Here is a 21,737-nt window from a genome sequence, read left to right as displayed (position 1 = left end):
AATTGGAACCCAAAACTATAAATAAAAATGTTTCTTTTAAAAAAAGAAATGATAAAGTGGTGATAATATCATAGTGTTTTAACTGCTCCTGGCCCTGTGTTTAAGAAAACTCTTCTTTGTGCTCCACCCTAAAATACCCAGAAAAACTGGTGTGATTACTGAAAATTGACTTAATGACATCATATCAACTAATCAATCAATCAAAAAGTACTTACTAAGTTTCTATGATACATCAGGCTCTGTGCTAGACATGGGGGATACACATACAAAGAATGATCTAATCCGTATTCACAATGAACTTGTAATCTTTTTTAAAATTTAATTTAATTTATTTTTTAAAAAGGATGTTTCTCTCCCTCCAATCTCTCCATACCAGGTGGGTGTATAATATATAGTAAGGCTGAAAAGATAGGTTAAGATGTTTGTACCCTAGAGGCCATAGGAAGTCACTGGAGTTGGTTGAGTAGGACAGTGGTATCAAACTAAAATAGAAATTGGGGTTACTAAACCCTAAATAAAGATACTTGAATGTTGCTCATTGACTTAGAAAACCACATATTACCATTATCTATGCCCTATTGTATTTAAGTTTTGTTAAATATTTCCCAATTACATTTTAATTTTGTTCAGTCATTCAGTTCCATGTTTGATACCTTTGTAATAGGAGACTCATCCCAAGGTCAGATCTGTGCTGAACGGAAGTTACTTTGGCCAAAGGAGAAGATGGTCAACAATGTCAAATGTTTCAGTGAGGTCTATAAGACCATCAGATTTGGCTATTTCAAAGTCACTGGTAACTTTCGAGAAGAGTTTCAGTTAAGCAATAAGGTCAAGAGCCATATTTGCAGAGGGTTGAGGAGTGATTGAGAGTAGAGGAAATGGTATGTTCTCAGAGTCTACATTTATGGGAAAGAAGCAGTCTTGGAAACAGTTATGAATGTAAATATTAAAGTAGGAAAGAATCAAGTAGGATTAGGGAGAGTAAAGAAAATAGGGTCACTGATAAATCAATCAATAAATATGATTAATTAAACATCTTCTATGTATTGGGCTCTGGAGAAATGAGACAAAATTGAAATGGAACCTGTTCTCAAACAGTACATCTTGTCTGGGGAAATTACATATACGAACATGGGAGACTGAGTGGTGCATTGGAAAGGGCAGTGAACTTGTACTCACAGAAATTTAATTGGAATTCTAGCCCGGTTCTTTGTGACCTTAGGCAAGTAAACCTTTCAGGTCCTCATTTTCCTCATCTATAAAATGAGAGTGTTGTGCCAGATGACCTATAAGGGCCCTCCAAGTTCTAGACTGATGGGTGTATGATCCTAAATATATATAAAATATATACAAAATAAACACAAGGTCATTTTGATGGAGAGAAAGGTCTCATGGAGGATATGATGCTTCAGCTGAGCCTTGAAGGAGGCTAGGAATTCTAAGAGACAAGGATGAAGAGGGAGAAGATTCTAGGCAAGTGAAGCAGTCTATGAAAAGTCACAGAGGCTGGAAATGGAATGTTAGATGTTAGGGACAGGAGGAAGGTCAATCTGTCTGAACTACAGAACAGAGAAAGTGATCAATGTACAGTAGGTAAAAGTGGGTGGAAGCCTTAATGTAAAGGGTTCAGGTGCTTAATAAAATCTTACTGAATAAAAAAAAAGAAAAACTAAATAGGAAAATAACTAACTTCAGTTTTCTGTCAATGACATACTTATTATTGCATAAACCAAAACAAGTAATACTGGAATAGGGACTATCCTAGACCACCCTAGAGTGGTTTGGATTCTATTTCTGGTTCTAACTTTGTGAAACATCTTCTTAGATAGTTATAGAAAACAATAAAAAAAACTGAGTGCTGGTCTATCACTCTTAGTCCTCTCTGCCTTCAGTTATAATTAGATCTAGAGGATAAAAACATGAGGGATTTTGCTAGAAACAGTTTTAAAATTTAGAAAATGGGGAAGGATGAGCTGCATGAAAATGAGATCAAGTAAGATGAAGTGAACAATAAAGAATAAAGAGGCTAGTATGTAAATTGCACTTGTCTTGTGAGGTATGGCTTTAGACCTAGGCAGACTAGTCATCCTATTGCTTTCTAGGGTTTGGTTTGAAGGACAACAAAGACCCTTTCTAAAAATCTGCCCTCCCACTCTGAGTTTTGTTTGACAATTTTTCTTCATGTGGTTATGTATAATTTACAGTTCTTTTTTAAAAATTAATAAAATATTTTATTTTTTTCCCGTTACATGTAAAGATAGTTCTCAACTTTTGTTTATACAAGCTTTCCAATTTCAGATTTTTCTCCCTCCCCCCTCCCCTAGACAACAGGTAATCTGATATAGGTTATACATATAATAACATTAATCCTATTTCTGCATTAGTCATGTTTTAAGAGAAGAATCAGAGCAATGATGAAAAACCTCAAAATAGAAAAAACAACAGCACCAAAAACAAAAGAAATAGTATGGTTCAATCAGCATCTGTACTCCACAGTTCTTTTTTTTTTTTTTCTTGGATTTGGAGATCCTCTTCTATCATGAGTTCCCTGGAACTCTTCTGTACCATTGCATTGGTGAGAAGAATATAGTCCATCACAGTAGACCAACACTCAATGTTGATGATACTGTGTACAATGTTCTTCTGGTTCTGCTCATCTCACTCATCATCAGCCCATGCAAGACCCTCCAGGTTTCTCTGAACTCCTCCTGCTCATCGTTTCTTACAGCACAATAGTATTCCATTGTATTCATATACCACAACTTGTCCACAACCAATTGATGGGCATCCCCTCAACTTCCAATTCCTTGCCACCACATAAAGACCAGCTATAAATATTTTTGTACATGTGGGTCCCTTTCCCCTTTCCATGATTTCTTTGGGCAAAAGACCCAAAAGTGGTATTGCTGGGTCAAAGGGTATGGACAGCTTTATCACCCTTTGGGCATAATTCCAAATTGCTCTCCAGAATGGTTGGATCAGTTCACAGCTCCACCAGCAATGCATTACTGTTCCAATTTTCCCACAGCTTCTCCAACATTTATTATTTTCCTTTTTTGTCATTTTAGCCAATCTTACAGTTCTTTTTGATAACTGTTCATATCCTTTGATCACTAGGGAATAGATGATAGAGCTGTATATATATGTATATATACATATAATTATATATGTGTATATATGCATATTTGTGTATATACACATATATGTATGTGTGTATACACACATATACATACATACATACACACACATGTGAGTCATGCCTGACTCTTCATGACTTTGTGGACCATATATGCCAGTATTGTTCATGGTGTTTTCTTGGCATAGATACTAGAGTGGTTTGCTATTTGCTTCTCCAATGGATTAAGGCAAACAGAGGTTAAATGACTTACCCAGGTTTATAGAGCTAGTAAGTAAGGGCAGATTGGAACTCAGGTCTTCCTGACTCTAGGCCCAGTGCTCTATCCACTGTCATACTGTCTCTCTCTCTCTCTCTGAATATGTATATCATATACATATGTGACATATCTTGCAAAGTAAACCCTTATCACAGAAATTTGATACAAAGTTTCCCCCTACTCTATTCAACTCCTTCCCTTCTTATCCTAGGTGCATTAATGTTGTCTGTGGAGAAGCTTTTTCATTTCAAATAATCAAAATTATCCTTTTTTATCTTTTGTAATTGCCTGTATCTCTTATTTGATTAAGAATACATCTCCTATCCATAACTGTTAGAGAGGTATAATCTGTGTTTCTTTTATTTTTAATAGCATGATCTTTAATATTAAGGTCACATTTGTATCTAGAATGCATTGTGGAGATTGACGAAAAGTCGGTCTAAACAATTTCTGCTAGACTGTTTTCCAGGCTTTCCAGCAGGTTTTTTAAACAAACAGGGATTTTTCCCAAGGTAATTTGTTTTCTACTTTATTAAACACTGAGTTATTGAGTTCTATTGTTTCTGAATTTCCTTTGTTCAATATATTTCATTTATCTATCAATTCTTGAATCTGTATGAGATGTTTTTGGTGACTACTGCTTTATAATGTGGTTTAAAACTGAAAGTGATATTCTCCCTTTGACCTTACTTCATTTTATCATTTCCCTTGATGTTGTATTTCTTTCATTTTTTCAAATAAATTTTTCATTAATTTATCAAGTTCTATAAAGTATCCCCTTTGTTATTTGATTGGTATAATTTGAAATGTAAATTAATTTTGGTAGTGTTATCATTTTTACTATATTGGCATGACTAAGTTTTGAATGTAATCGTTCATCAGTTGAATAAGCCCCTATGGCAAATCCATTCACCTCCCCAGAGTAATGAACCTCATGTGACCCTCAAAGCTGGGGACAGTGGCAGAATACTTTGGATTGCTCAAACAACACATGATGAGGAACTGGAAACTCAGACATGTGATCAAGAGAAAATTCCATGAGGACATAAGTCTGGATCCTGAAACAGCCTATGCTGGAATCAGCTTGTCCACAGATAGGAAAACAATGAGAGGAAGAAATTCACAGAAATCAAAACAATTTATAGTTATTTGGAAAAATGCTCTAAATCACTATTGATTAGAGAAATGCAAATTACAACCTTGATATATAATTTCACACCTATGTGATTGGCTAAAATGATTGAAGGGGAAAGTGACAAATGTTGGAAGGGAAGTGGAAAAATTGGGGACACTAATTCATTGTTGGTGGAATTGTGAACTAATTCAACCATTTTAGAGAGTAATACGGAATTATGCCCAAAGGGTTAATAAACTGTCTATACCCTTTGACTCAGCAATACCACTACTACGTCTATTTCCAAAGATGATTAAGGAAAAATCAAAAGAACATATATGTTCTAAAATGTTTATAGCGGCTCTATCTGTGGTGGCAAAACCCTGGAAATTGCAGGGATATCCATCAGTTAGGAATGACTGAACAAGTTGTAGTATATGATTGTGATGAATACTACTGTGCTATAAGAAATGTTGAGCTCAATGATCTTATAAAAACATGGAAAGAATTGCATGATATAATGATGAGTGAAATGAACAGAACCAAGAAATCATTTTACACAGTAACAGCAATATTGTTTTAAGAATGACTTCAAGTGAATAATTCATTTTGACTATTATAAATATCCAAAACAACTATAATGGACTTATGAAGAAAGATGCTATTTGCATCCAGAGAAAGAACTGATAAATAGAAGTTTCATAGGATAATTTTCCATATAGATATATCTATTTGTGTCTAATGGTAGCCATCTCTAGGATAGGGGGAGAGGGGAAAATTATATGATAACTTTGTTATATATTTAAAAGGAATAGCAAATTATAGATAATAGCCTCCTAGTTTCATGTGTAATCAACTTTTTCCCCATTATTCTATGTTATGGAAATGCTTTATTCCATGAATGAAAAATAAAACAAATAAAAAATGCAAAAACCCCAAACAACCCCCCCAAAACAACTATAAGGAGAGTTGGTTGGCTTAGTGTAGGGAAGTGTTCTGCAAATCACTGCCATCCTTGACATCAGATGGAATTCATAGTTAACCTCACAGTGCAGGAAGCTGAGACTGGGGAGTAAACTATGTTGAAAGCTGGGATTACTTCAAGGTTAAGGGGACCAGACTTTTGAACTGCTGGTTTCTACCTGATTCTATGTCCTCCATTATGTGTCTTTTTCATAAAGCCATTTGGATCACTTTGGAATTAAAATTGAGCATGGAACAGAATTAATTGAGCTAGAAGAGTCTGGATATGGCCAGATTGCTACTGCATGTACCTATCAAGTTAATTTTCCTTCCTAAGGAAAAAAGAGTAGAGGTGTAGAAGAATGATTATGGTGCCTTTAAAAATTCAGGAATGCTAATTAATGTAAAGATATGGCAAAAAGGGGAGGAAAAAAGGCTGAAAGGAAATGGATCCCTAAGAAGGGAAAGGAACAGGCATTTATTAAATGCCAACTTTGTGTTAGGCCCTTGGTTAAGCACTTTATAAATATTTCATTTAATCCTCAGAACAACCCTGGGAGGTAAGTGCTATTATTATTTTCATTTTACAGTTAAAAAATTGAGGCAGAGTTAAAGTGACTTGTTCAAGGTCACATAGCAAATAGGTATCTGATGCCATGAACTCAGTATGAACTCAGGTTGTTTTTTGTTGTTGTTGTTGTTGTTTGTTTGTTTGTTTGTTTTTGTGGGGCAATGAGGGTTAAGTGACTTGCCCAGGGTCACACAGCTAGTAAATGTCAAGTGTCTGAAGCCAGATTTTGAACTCAGGTCCTCCTGAATCCAGCACTGGTGCTTTTTCCACTGTACCACCTAGCTGCCCTGCAAACTCAGGGGTTTTTTGTTTTTGTTTTTGTTTTTTTTTTTACTCCAGGCCCAGTACTTTAAGATCAGGCAAATTGAACACAATGAGCATAGAGGATCATTGAAATGATGAGTAGAGTGTCTCTGGGCTAGTAAAGTTTTTTTTCAATAAATGTTTCTTGAGTGCTATCATGTGCCCAGCATTATGTGGCATATTAAAGGAGAGGAAAAGGTTATCTGCTCCACAGAGGATTTCCTATCCAATTCAGGAGATAAGGCTCAATACATAAAGTGATCCAAGAAAAACACAACACTGAGAAATAGCCAGAATGGAAAAAGTACTCAACGGAGTCAGGAGATGTGGGTGGGGCAGTTACCCTGGTGTCAACTTCTCTAATTTGGGACAAATTTCTGAATTTTGGAGATCCCCAGTGGTCTTATCTATGAAATGAAGGTGTTGGACTAAATGACTTCTGAGGTCCCTTCCAGATCTAAAAATCCCATGAATCTAAATAGTGTTTTTGTTGTTATCACCTCTCCAAACCCTCCCCACTCACAGCAACAACAGCAACAACCATGAGAAAATTTGAATTTGAAAAATTTCCTGAACAAGTACTGACACATAAAGGAGCCCTGAAAATATTATAGAAGGAGGGAAAAGGAATCTGAAGCATGATAATAGTTATTGGTGGTACAAGGTATGAAGATGTGATGAGAAACAGCAGGATATTGTGGAGAGAATATTGGACTTGACATGAAGTGCACCTAGGTTCGAGTGTTTCAGTCGCTTACTAGCTATATAACCCTGGACAAGACACTTAACTTCTCTAGGCATCACTTTCTTTTTTTTGTTTTTTTTTTGCGGGGCAATGGGGGTTAAGTGACTTGCCCAGGGTCACACAGCTAGTAAGTGTCAAGTGTCTGAGGCCGGATTTGAACTCAGGTACTCCTGAATCCAGGGCCGGTGCTTTATCCACTGTGCCACCTAGCTGCCCCCTAGGCATCACTTTCTTACCTATAAGATAAGGAGGTTAAACTCAATGACTGTGAAGGATTCTTTGAGTTCTTAATTTCAGATCCAATGATCTGTGTTTTCCTATGGAAAAGCATGAGACTTTAAAGGAAAGAAATGTGTCTCCAAAGACAAAATTATGAGAAAGGTAAATAACTGCATGCCTTCTGCTTATAAAATGAAGAATAAGTGCTAGTAAGTATCAGAGTATAAGTCTGGTCTGGATATGTGAAATACAACCTCAACATATAAAGGGAAATCACTGCTATTTTAAAGTTATATGGCCATTTGAAAAACCTTTTTTGATAGTACCATAATTTTCCAACAGACTGATCCCCTGACACTCCCCACATTGAACCTGGTTTTATAACAAAGAAAAACAGGCAGAACTGATGAAAAAAATTATTGAGTCTGATGGTTCCCAGCATTTTATACCCACTTCTTCCCCTAGAAGAATAAAATGTGTGTCATCATATTTTTCTAGGACTAAGAATCCTTCTTGAAATGACTATTTTGGCTATGTTTTACTGTTGTTTTATTGTGTGTTTACATACATCATGAACCACACTGTTGAAGCCTCTGTTGTCTTCCTGGTTCTGTTTACTTCAATGGACTTAATTTTGGCTTTTAAAAAAATTTCCTCATTCTAAAGCAATGATTCTCCAGTCATGGATTAGTAATAACCCATGTTATTTCAAGGAATATTTCCAACTGAAAAAAAAATAGGATAAAAGATATAGGGCTGGATAGGACTCCAGAGGCCATCTAATCCAATTCCCTGATTTAACATATTCAAGATAAGATGAATTTTAATTATTTTGGTAAATTGTACATATGCTCAGCATGTCAAGAAACAAAACAGATGAAAAGACTGTATTTCTGTAATTCAGAATATTTTAGTTAAACAGTGAGTCAATGAATCTTGTCACAAATTTGGATGTTTTCAGCTATCTTAGGATTTGTCATCATGGAAAGATATAGATTTGAATGAATAATTTTCCCCCTATGATTAGTATTTAAAGACAGTCTCTGAAGTAGAGATAAAAATATCCTGTCTAAAACCTAACTGAAGGTTCAATCTAGAATATAGATTCAGATCTAATTCTTTCTAGTATAGTATCACTTAAATTGTAAAGAAGACGTGCCCTGCTTTGATTTCAGCCCATTTCCTTTCATTTTGTCTTCCAAGGAGATAAAGAACAAATGTTTATTAGTCTCCTTATAAACTCATAGAAATTGGGCAATCACTTAGTCATCATTTTTTAGGTTAAGTAGACTTTCTCCAAGGAACTGCAGTCCATCTTTTTCTAGTCTAGTAGAAGATTGCTTTCTGCTCACTTCATCTTAAACTATTTTTTAAAGGTGGTCCTGGACCAGTGAGTTCAATGACATCATATAATGCCAATGAGAAAACTCCCTCTACCAATGTACTCTCTCTCCTATAACTGAAAGACTCAAAGGTGTAAGAAATGCATGAGGAAGCTTATTGACTTGCTAATCACACAGTTAGTGTGTGTCAGATGAGAGACCAGAACTCAGGTGTTTTGGACTTTGAGGCTCCCTATTTGCTGTGTTATGTTGCTACTCTTTTTTTTTTTTTTTAAGTGAGGCAATTGGGGTTAAGTGGCTTGCCCAGGGTCACACAGCTCGTAAGTGTTAAGTGTCTGAGGCCGGATTTGAACTCAGGTAATCCTGACTCCAGGGCCGGTGCTCTATCCACTGCGCCATCTAGCTGCTCCCGTTGCTATTCTTTTTAATGATGAGAGACCTGAACTCAGGTGTTTTGGACTTTGAGGCTCCCTATTTGCTGTGTTATGTTGCTACTCTTTTTAATGCAACCCAATATTTTCTTACTGTTGTTTTATTCACAAGAGTAATTTATTTTCTGATTAACTATGAGCTGTGGTTCTTTTTCTGTTACATTCAAGAATAGTTTCCCAACATTTTGTATTTTGATTGTTGACTTTTGTCCCAGTGTCTAATGACTTGTAAAGGAAACTTCATGGATGCATTATTTGTTAAGGTCATGCTATCTGCCAGGCACTTTTTTTTTTGGTGAGGCAATTGGGGTTAAGTGACTTGCCCAGGGTCACACAGCCAGTAAGTGTCAAATGTCTGAGATCTGATTTGAACTCAGGTCCTCCTGACTCCAGGGCCGGTGCTCTATCCACTTCGCCACCTAGCTGTCCCCATGCCAGGCACTTTTATAAACTGCCTCAGACACTTACTAGCAATGTGACTTAAGGCAAATCAGCCTCCTTAAGTCTTAGTTTCCCTATCTGCTATTCCCATCTGAGGATCATAAGAGCACTTATCTCCCAGAATATATGTGAGGATAAACTGAAATGACATTTTAAAAACATTTTGCATACCTTAAAGTGCTATATAAATGCTACTAATTATTGTTATAGAACCATTTCCCCAATTTACTAAGGTCATTTTGAATCTTTATTCCTACCTTGAAAGATTATAGTAGCCTCAATTAATTTAATTCTAGCTGAAAATTTTACAAGAACAGTCCCAATTATTTTGCTTAGATCTCCAATGAAAATAGCTAACATAGATCTCAGGATGGATTTCATGTGATGGACGTCATATGTCTCTATGTTTATCTTCTACCACTGAATAACTGTTTTACATGTAGCTTTTCGATCTCTAACAGTATCATAGTCAAGTTCATGATGCTATACTTAGCTTGTTGATATGAATATCATGGTAGGCAGGACTAAATGCTTTATTGAATTTTTAAAACATCATTTATATCTGTCTCTTTCCTCTTGTTGGGGTTACCTGAAACTATGTTTCTGAGTTTTTTGAATCATGGGCAAGTATTCTGGCTAGATTTTGAAACTGCTATGCCTTTCATATCTACTTTATAGATTCAGATCTTTGACTTTACATGATCATACAGGGTGTTCAAATATTAATGAAGCTCACAAGAGATTGATTTATAAATTTGAGTGCCAATTTATGCAAGACATGTTCATTCCAGTCTGCATAGGGTGCTCCCTTCCTAGTGGGTTGCTTTACTGAGAAAACCAAATTGCAGATGATAGGGTTTCTTGGTGAATTTATAATCAGATTCAAAGTAGTCAGATATTGTCAAGGGATTTTTCTATCAAGCTACAGATACCTAATAAATTGCCTTCTTTGTGAATCCTTCTTCAAATACTCTAGACCAAATTGCTTTTTCCTTCATCTGGACTCATATAATACTCATGGTATGGACTTCTGTTTGGATTTTTATGTGGGAACTGGGGCTGAGAATTGGTATCTGGGGATATATTCTCATTTTTATGGTCTCCTTGTAATTAAGGCTAATAGAACCAGGTAGATTCTATCCAAAGAAAGGCAATCCAATCTTTTGGTTTCTGGATGAGATCTAGAAGGTTTGTAATTTCAAAAGATATAATGCTTACATAACTGAACAGTCAATTAAGTTGTTTTTTTTTTAAATAACAAAAATGCACACCCAGCCCCATTGAACCAGGAGCAGGCTTCAGGAGCCTCTGAATCAGCACTGTAACAACTGCTTCTGGAACTCAGCCCATAGATGGTAAGGGGGTCGAACAGTTGGCCAGAAGGAGATTACAGAGGTCTCTTTGCTAGCACTGAGACAGGAATCTGTTGTTTTGCCCGTACTCATGTACAAGTCATAGTCTTGTGTGGAGCTCCCAGGCAGGGGAGGAGCACAACCACACAAGAGCTTGCAGCCACAGTAGAGCCAGACTATGTTCATAGTTCCAGGGCAGAAAAGCAGGTCTGTGGTTGCTTGCAGACCAGAGCACAGACCAGGAGAGTGGTGATCATACCTCTCATTAAATCATACCAAAACTAAGGACTTACAAATTCCTAGAAGTATCTCAGAGAATAGCTCCACAAACTCCCTGAAGCTTGGGACAGTGCACCCTCCACCCTGGAAGCAGTATCCACTTTAACAAAGAGTTAAAAGTCAAGAAATAGGATGGGGAAATGAGCAAACAGAAAAAAAAATGCTTACTATAGAAAGTTTCTATGGTGACAAGGAAGGTAAAAATACATCCTCAGAAGAAGATAAAAAATTCAAAGCTCCTACATCCAAAGCTTCCAAGAAAATTATGCATGTTCTCAGACCATAAAAGTGCTCTAAAAGGACTTTGAAATAAAAGTAAGAGAGGTTAAAGAGAAAAAATGGAAAGAGAAATGAGAGTTATACAAGAAAATCATGAAAAAATTATCAACAGCTTGGTAAAGGAAACACAAAAAAAATGCTGAAGAAAATGACACCTTAAAAAACAGAGTAGGCCAAATGGTAAAAGAGGTACAAAAATCCAATGAGGAAAAGAATACCTTGAAAAGCCAAATGGAAAAGGAAGTATGAAAGCTCTCTGAAGAAAATAACTCCTTAAAAATTAGGATTGAACAGATGGAAGCTAATGACTTTATGAGAAATCTCCTTTTCCATTTGACTTTTCAAGCTGTTGACTTTTTTCTCATGACTTTCCTACATTGCTCTCATTTATCTTTCCATTCTTTCCTTCCTCTCTCTAAATCTTACTTCTGTCTCTCCTACTTACTCTTCAAAGTCCCTTTTGGCCTGAGATGAGTTCATATTTTTCTTGGAAGCTTTGGATGTAGAGGCCCTGAGGTTGTTTTCTTCTGAGGGTGTGCCTTGATCTTCCTTGTCACTGAAGAAACTTTCTATAATTCTAAACTTTCTTTCTTTGCTCATCTTGCCTTCTTTTACTTGACTTTTAACTCCCCACTGGGGGACCCTGCTTCTAGGCTACACTACTCTTCCCAGCTTCTGAGGGTCCCAGGTGTTTTGGTTTGAGGGAGGGCAGGTTTTTCTCTTTCCTGGCCTGTTCTCTGGTCCAAAGATAACCTCAAGCCTACTTACTAAACAACCAACCAGCAAAGCTTTCTGTGGTGTGGTTCTTAGCTTTGATGAGTCTGCGCTCCTCCCCAACCTGGGCCTCCCACCACTCAGGATTTCTTCCTTGCTGGGGAGGGTTAGCTGAATTCCTCCCTAGGTTCCACTGACACCCCTGCACTTTTCCCCCTGGCCAGCCACTCAGCCCTCTCATCCAACTGCAGGTTCAGTTCCAGAAGATGCTGGTGCAGCTGATTCAGAAGCTCTGGGGTTAAGTTTCTTTGGTGTGGCATGCCTGAGGTCTCTGTCGGTGAGATTGTGGAGTTAGACTTTATCAGTACATCAGCATGGCCCCCTTTAATCTGTCTGTGGCTGGAAAATAATCTCAGCCCATATTTTTGTGGGGTTTTCTGCTCCAGGGGCTCTTTTATTGCTGTTTTGGGGGTAATTGTATCAGGAGCTTTGCACATTTAATGTCTTTTCTCCACCATCTTCCTTTATGAGAAATCAAGAAACAATACAGCAAACCAAAAGGATAAAAAAAATAGAAGGCAATGTGAAATATATCATTTGAAAAACAACTGACTTGAAAAATAGAACCAGGAGAGATAATTTGAAAATTATTCACTACCCGAAAGGCATGATAAAAAAAAGAGCCTAGACATCATCTTCCAAGAAATTGTCAGGGAAAATTGTCCTGATATACTAGAAGGAGAAGGTAAAATTGAAAGAATCCAGTGATCACGTCCTGAAAGAGATCCTAAAATGAAAACTTCCAGGTATATTGTATCCAAATTCCAGAACTCCCAAGTCAAAGAGAAAATATTGCAAACATTCAGAAAGAAACAATTCAAGTATTGTGGAGCCAGTCACAATAACACAAGCCTTAGCAGCTTCTACATTAAAGGATCGAAGGGCTTGGAATATGATATTCTGGAGGGCAAAGGAACTGGGATTACAACCAAGAATCACCTACCCAGCAAAACTGAGTATAATTCTTCAGGGGAATAAATGGAAATTCCATGAAAAAGCAGACTTTCAGACATTCTTGATGAAAAGACCTACACTGAATAGAAAATTTGACTTTCAAATATAAGACTCTAGAGAAGCATAAAAAGGTAAACAGGAAAAAGAAATCAAAAGGGCTATTAAAAGGTTAAACTATTACTTGTAACTCAGAAAAAAATTTCTCATTATTAGGGCAACTAGATGGAGTATACTTAGACAGAGGGCAAAGGTGTGAGTTGAATATGAAGGGATGCTATCTTTAAAAAGATAAAATTAAGGCATGAGAGAGAAATGCACTAGGGAAAAATGGAATGGAGTAAAGTATCTTACATAAAAGAAACAAGAAAAAGCTTATATAGTGGAGGGGAAGATGGGGGAGGTGCTGGGGAGTGAGTGAACCTTACTCTCATCAGAATTGGCTCAAAGAGGGAATAACATACACACTCAATCAGGTAGAGTAATCTATCTTACCCTTCAGGAAAGTAGGAGAGAAAAGGGATAAGGGGGTGTTGAGATAGAAGGGAAGGCAGATTTGGCGATGGGGCAGTCAGAAGCAAAACACTTTTGAGTAGAGACAGGGTGAAAGGAGATAGAAAATAGAGTAAATGCCATGGGGAGAGAATAGCAATAGTAACTGAAAAAAATTTGAAGCAAGTTTGACAGGCCTCATTTCTCAAATACATAGAGAACTGAGTCAAATTTGATAAAATAAAAGCCATTCCCCAATTGATAGATAATCAAAAGATAAGAAGAATTTTCAGATGAAATAATCAAAGCTACCTATAGCCATATGAAAAAATGCTCTAACTCACTATTGATTGAAGAGATGCAGGTCAAAACAATTCTGGGGTACTACCTCCTTCCTATTGGATTGGATAATAGGACAGCAGAGGAAAATGACAAATGTAGGAGATATGGGGAAAATGAGACATTAATGTAGTGTTAGTGAAGTTGTAAACTGAATTTGGAACGCAAAATTTTTAAAAATGGATATTAAAATAGTTTTTACATGTAATTGGGAAAAAATAAGGTTCTAAATAAAATAACAGAAAATATAACATCATTTGCAGTCCTACTCCAATTTCTTATAGTATAGAGTGATCTTCAGTTATCCAATGTCATATAGGTAGAATATGAGGTCTGCAATCCATTGAGGCTGGAAAAGCTTTAAATGTAGGCCCCTGAACAAATTCTGTGTTTGTTATCCAGGAATCAGCATAGATGATGAGAAAGGGTCATCTTGAGGTGTTGAGGTCTTTTGGGCAACATCAACACTTAAAGATTATGTACTGAGATATAGAAGGATTATAACCTGTGCTAATAGAGTGTAATTGAGGACAAGGGACAAAATTGAGAAGGTTCTTGATTTCTCTGTTGAGAACACATTGATATATACATAAAATGAGTTAATTCTAATAGGAGCATTAGAAACATTTCTCTTTGCTTATTTTTTTAATTTAAAATTTTGGTTTTTTATTTTATATTACCTTTATTTCTTAATGTATTCCTCGTCCTTCTTCTACCTAGAAAGTTATCAATTACAACAAAGAATAATAAAAGAAAGGAAAAAAGCTATTTCTGCTTAAATTGAAATGGGATCTAGAAACCACTGGTATTTCTGAGATTTTAAAAAAGTTCCAGCTATCTCCAAAATAATTTTCAATAACAACCTCTTAGACTGTATATTTTTAAAGATTGCTTCATTTATGTGTAACAGGGATATTTTTACCTCTCAGGAGATTATAATGAATGTAATGGCTTTAAAATATTTTTTGTTTTTGTTAATGTGCACTTACAAGTCTTTTGTATCCTAAGCATTTTCTAAGATAAGAGGAAATAAACTATTTTCCTATTCATGATATACATATTATAAACTGAGAACCTTTTCTAGAAAGGATTCCTGTACCTTCTTTTGGGAGATTCATTAGACATGTGCTTTGCTGTAAAGATTTTGAGAAAACCCAGCCCTTCTTTCATGTCAGGAGGAACCTGCTTTAGGAGGAACCCGATCTGTGTGAACTGAGAGCCAAATCCCTTTGTGAGAGAAGGCGCCTACTGAGATGGGTCATAGATGTTACTCTTGGCTTCCCAGTTAAGCTACAAGTTCCTTGAAATATTTTTTTTCTCCCTTGTGTCTCATACAATGTTGGATACATAGTAGATAATCAATAAATGCTTGTTGGCTGCTTGAACTGAATCAAAGACTTCGAAGTGGTCATCTCAAATTAAAACCCATGTCCTTGAGAACAATGACAAACTCTTGCTTCACCACTGTCTTTTCTGTATGTCCCCCACTGATTATCTTCATTGCACATCTTCAGTTTTCATTGTCACTTTTCTTCATGCCAATGGATAAACTTTCATAAGAAGATATAGTTTCTAGGTTTACAGTATGTATACACACATCTATATACATACACATATATTACACACATGTAATATCTATACATTCACATATATACATATATCTGTATACATGCAATTTTGTTGTTCATTCCGTCATGTCTGACCCTGTGACCCCATGGACCATAGCTGTCCATGGAGTCTTCTTGGTAAAAATACTAGAATGGTCTGGCGTTTCCTTCTCCAGCAATTCCAGTGGATCCTTTTGTTAGGCAATCAGAGGTTAAGTGACTTGTCCATGGTCCCACAGCTAGAAGGTGTCTGATACTGTATTGGAACTTAGGACTTCCTAATACTAGGTCCAGTGATCTATCCATAGAACTACCAGCTGCCTCATACATATAATATACATATCTCTCTATATATACACATATGTATCATTTGACATGTTTTACATGGATGTATGTGCACATGTGCACACACACATATAGATATGTTATAACTTTCCATTTAGAGAAGAGAAGACTAAATAATTACTCCAATACCATTTTCAAGATTATAAAAATAGAGGAAGTTGTTAGACTGCTGATTACTATGTTCTAATAATATTATCTTCATTTCTTATTGACATTTAGAGATGTGTCTTGGAATCCATGGAAAATCTGCAAATCAAACTGCGGGATGACATTTCACAATAAATTTTTAATGTGAACTAATCCCTATTCTCTCTGTCTCTGTGTCTGTCTCTTTCTCTAGAAATACATATATATATATATAATATACATATATATAATATACATGTATAAATATATATACATATATTCATATACACATACACATACCTACACAGATATATATTTATTTCTGAGCAGTGCATAATGCTTAGACCGCTTATCTTGGAGTTAGGACAATTCAGATTTGAACTACAACTCATTAGTCATATGACTTTAAGCAAGTTGCTTCACCTCTCTGGGCCTCAGTTCCATCATTTGTAAAATGAATGGGTTAGACTCAATAGTTTTTTAGGTCCCCTTTAGTGCTAAATCTATGATCCTATTATCACTTTGTATTAATCATCTCTTATCCTAAAACTTTGGGATCCAACTTACTTTTGGTTTTAAAATATTTATCTGTTTCACATAAGGGGAAATTAAGTTGACCTGGAATGATGCTTTTAATTTTAATTAGGAAAATACTAATTAAAGCTTTAAAAAAGGATTGTTCATGTCATCTAATAAAATTTTTTCTAGCTAGTTACTGTTGGTTTCAGTTAAGAAAGCATTACATGCTATAGTAGAATTGGTCAAAAACTGAGTCAGAATCTTCCTGATTCATTGATACATTGGGTGTATCTCTGTGGTAAAGAATCCAAGTTTGGGCTATTGTTTTTTCCTAAATAACCAACTCAAGGACATTTTTCATTTCAAGATGACGCCTTCTTCAAAACCATAGAAAAACTGCTGTCATTAACACCTGCTAGACAAGTTTCATCTTGATTGTCCTATGAATTTTCACTCTGCCCATAAAACCTCACCTATCACTGGAGGTAGTATATTAACCAGCAAAGCACACACCAGGAGAAAGGCTACACAGAGAAGTCTCCTTTATCTCAATCATCATCATCATCATTGCCATCAGTACATGATGTATAAGTAAGTGGAGATGTGCTTGTTCATATTGGAATGATGACTTTCAGACAAAAACAGAATATGTTATGGGGGAGTAGCTTACTATTGATTTTCTACTTCTTGGCATTAGGTAGCTATAGTGTGTATTTTAAGAGAACTTTCAGGAGTATTTCAGGGAAAAAAATAGAAGCACAATCTAATATACTGGGAAAGGAATAACATTAACATTTGATTCCTCTAGAAGGGAAATGAGTAAAATGGAGGCAAACTTTTTTAGAATTATAAAATATATAGATAACTAGTATCTATTGACTAGGAGTGATCTTTATCTGTAAAATGAGGGGATTGGATTAGATAGATTATGAAGTCCCTTTTAACCCTAATCTATAATGTTATAAAGATTACAGTAATCCTTTCTTTGCTTTATATTTTCTTTGGAAAATATTTTTTAAAATGAGCAAGAAATTAAAATAATCTTACTGGATTTTTAGTGTTATTTGACTACATTCTAAAATAGGAGTACTCAACCAATAGATCAGTGTATACTATCTCTCTCTCTCTCTCCCTCCCTTCCTTTCTTTCTCCCTCTCTCCTTCCTTCCCTTCTTTGTTCCTTCTCTCTCTCTACTCCCTCCATTCGAAGAGAGGCAGGTGACACATTATAGTCAGCACTGCTCAGAACACATCTAGAGTATGATGTTCTGGGCACCTTTTTTAGAAAAGAGACCTAATAAGCTAGAGAGTATACGATGTGGAGGGAACCAGTCTATTGAGGGGCCTATTGACCATACTACATGGTAGACCACAGAGAATAGGGATTCTTAAACTTTTTTTGTATCATGGATCCCTTTGACAATCCAGTGAATAATGTATTTTGGTGCATAAAATAAAACACAAAGAATAACAAAGGAAATCATTTATATTGAACTATTTCTCTTTCTATTTATAATTGTTTATCCATTCTATCTATCTATCTATCTATCTATCTATCTATCTATCTATCTATCTGTCTGTCTGTCTGTCTGTCTGTCTGTCTGTCTGTCTGTCTGTCTGTCTGTCTGTCTGTCTGTCTATCTATCATCAATCTAAGCTCTCTCTCTCTCTCTCTCTCTCTCTCTCTCTCTCTCTCTCTCTCTCTCTCTCTCTCTCTCTCTCTCCCCTAGAACCCAGGATGTAGATGAAGAGCCCAGAACTGACCCTTGTACAATACCCACCATCAGCAAACAAGTCTTGGGGATGTGGTTTGGATGTTCATCTAACACACGAGATGAGAAAAAGCATGACCAGGAAGGTTGGAGGAGAACCAAAAGAGAGAAGTGCATATAGAAGAGGAGTGGGTGGACCATAGTGCCACCTGCTACAGAAAGTCATGAAAGATGGGTTCTGAGAAAAGGCCATAAAAATAGTCAAGTGGTTATCTTGGGCAGAGAAATGTCAGTGTCTCTTGGAAATGCTAGTTCCCTTCAAGACTCCCCTCAAAGGCTACCTCCTTCAAGAAGCCTCTTCTGATTCCCTTACTTGTTAGGGCTACCTCACCCCCCAAATTACCTTGCATTGATTTTGCATTTACTTATTTAGGTATGGATTTTCCCCTCCTGTAAAGTGTAAGTTCTTTGAGGTCAAGGGCTGTTCTTTTTTTGTCATTGTAACCTTAGTGTCTAGCATAGTTTCTGGTATATCTTAGGTGCTAATAAATGCTTGTTGGTTGAATGTTAGACCTTATTAAAATGAATTCAACTGCTAGAGTAGCAAAAAGACAGTTTCATCAATAAGATAGTGTCAGGCATGGAATCTGAAGATAATATAGTAAGCCTCTGGTCTGAAGAAGCATGGGGTAGGGAGAAGGGGGGAAGAAGGTAGAGATACAGTTTAGGAGGTGGTAGGAGATGATGGTTATCATCATCAATATTATTATATCATTGCTAGTTTATTAGAAAAACTGAGACTAATGTTGACAACAACAAAGAGTATTTTCTTAAAGTCTTTTAGGTACTGAAATGTAATTAATTATAATTAACTTAAGCACCTACATATTTTAAATTGAAGATAAATATTAACTAGTCAGTTAAAATGACTTTTGCTATTGAATTAATTTTTGTCCACAAATCTTTATTTAATTGAATTCAATTGAATTCTGAAATATTAATTTTTATCTTTTGAAATATCTGAACCAAACTTAACCTAACTAATGAAGGAATGAACTGTTCTGGAGGAGATACTGTTGTTGCTACTATATGAATATTACCATTATTATTCTTGGTTTTCCATAATTTACCAGCATACTAGCACTTAAAAAGTGATTCAGAACATAGCATCAACAAATCCACCCTTTATCCAAAACTATAAATCAATCCATAGAACCTAATTACTACAAAAGGGATTAATTAAAACATTTAAAAACTGCAAAAGCCATGTGGAGACTTTTTTTTTCCAAAAGATGTGTAATTATTACTTTGTGAACCACGGCAATTAGCCTCAAACATCTTTGGGATGAGGGGGATCCTCTTGATTGTTTCTGACAGAGATAAAGGAATGGAAATTCCACCAGATAATCATGGTTTCAGGTGGCTTTCAAAGGAAAACTGGTGTAAACTGTCAGGCTACCTGGACTGATAATTGTGTGCTGATCGGCACCAGAAATAGCTCTTTTGAACCAATAATCAACATTTGAACCATTATTTATCCACCCATCAGCATTTGTAATGTCTGTAGGATCAACTCCTAGTATCTAGCATGCATCTTTCCATTGCTGTTTTTTGGGTAAAATCCTGGTGTTCCTTAATTCACCTATCACCATGGCACTTAATAAATATTAGCTGAATTGAATTGAACAGTATAGATTTCATTGAGCGGATTTAGTTCCAGGCCATAATGCAATTAAGAGGCACTGTGTAGAGGAGAGACAACTTTGGAGTTAGAAAGGGCAGGGCTTAAATCTGCCACTAATCCATTGTGGCTGTGTGACAGTGGACAAATCTCTTCATTCTCAGTCCTCAAAGCAATTCTCTAAGACCAAGTTTCATTGGTAAAAATACTGGAATGGTCTGGTGTTTCCTTCTCCAGCAATTCCAGTGGATCCTTTTGTTAGGCAATCAGAGGTTAAGTGACTTGTCCATGGTCCCACAGCTAGAAGGTGTCTGATACTGTATTGGAACTTAGGACTTCCTAATACTAGGTCCAGTGATCTATCCATAGAACTACCAGCTGCCTCATACATATAATACACATATCTCTCTATATATACACATATGTATCATTTGACATGTTTTACATGGATGTATGTGCACATGTGCACACACACATATAGATATGTTATAACTTTCCATTTAGAGAAGAGAAGACTAAATAATTACTCCAATACCATTTTCAAGATTATAAAAATAGAGGAAGTTCCTTATACTAATGAAGTCGCAGGTCCTGTCCCAGTGATGCTATTAGTCAGTCAGAGAGGACTTATTAAATGCTTAGCATAGTGACATATACAAATATACTTTGACATCCCTAGCTTAATCAGACTCTGTTCAGCACATTTTTCATGACATTGGCGAACATCAAACCACTTCTAAAATGTGTCATCAACTCACACAAGAAAGAAACATTGCACCAATATAAGACTTTCCACTCTGTGGATGAGCTCCAAATAGAAACAGATAAATCACTATCTGTAAAGCAAAGGAAGCTATTCTTGAAATTCATCATGAATTAACTATTTCTTTGAGAATCAAGAAGGCTCTTAGGAAATGTTCATTAGAAAGGTCAGAGAAGAGAAAATGAATGTCATTGTAAGGAAAGAGACCAAAGTCTTGCATAAAGGCATGAAGGAAAAACACTCTTAAGGGTTGCAGTAAAGACTGAAGAACCAAAAAGGAACTATTTAGGATGATCCTCGAAGGGATGGAAAGGCCATAAATGAGGTACTCCTTTTTTAATGGTAACATTAAAGTTAGCAAACCCATCAGCAGAGTATAGGTATTTCTCTTGTTGCATGTCTTCTCTGTGATAATGGAGGTGAAATTGTAGAAAGTATGGAACTAAAAATAACAGAGTGAAGATGAAACTTTAAGAATAGAGAAAGAGCTAATACTATTTGAATACAGACTGAAGCATGCTATTTTTCACTTTCTTTTTTCCTTCCTTCCTTCCTTCCTTCCTTCCTTCCTTCCTTCCTTCCTTCCTTCCTTCCTTCCTTCCTTCCTTCCTTCCTTCCTTCCTTCCTTCCTTCCTTCCTTCCTTCCTTCCTTCCTTTCTTCTTTTAATCTTCTTGTATAAAATGGCTAATATAAAAATGTTTAACATGATTGCACATGCATAAACTATCTCAGATTACTCACCATCTCAGAGAGGGAGAAGAGGAGGGAGGAGAGAGGGATAGTATTTGGAACTCAAAACGTTTTAAAAAATGTTTAAAAATTTCAAGTGGAAAAAAGAAAATAGTATATTAATTTTTTTAAAAAAAACATCTGTTATATCATTTCCTCCACACAGCTGCTACCATGACATCAGGCATATTTCCATTAAAAACTATGAAATAATCATAGTCTTAAATTTTGCAAACACTAGAGTAAGGCTGGCTATGATAATCT

The sequence above is a fragment of the Dromiciops gliroides genome, chromosome 6 (genome assembly GCF_019393635.1).
Source record: "Dromiciops gliroides isolate mDroGli1 chromosome 6, mDroGli1.pri, whole genome shotgun sequence".
Classification (NCBI taxonomy): Eukaryota; Metazoa; Chordata; class Mammalia; order Microbiotheria; family Microbiotheriidae; genus Dromiciops; species Dromiciops gliroides.
Note: the sequence above shows the minus strand (reverse complement) of the source record.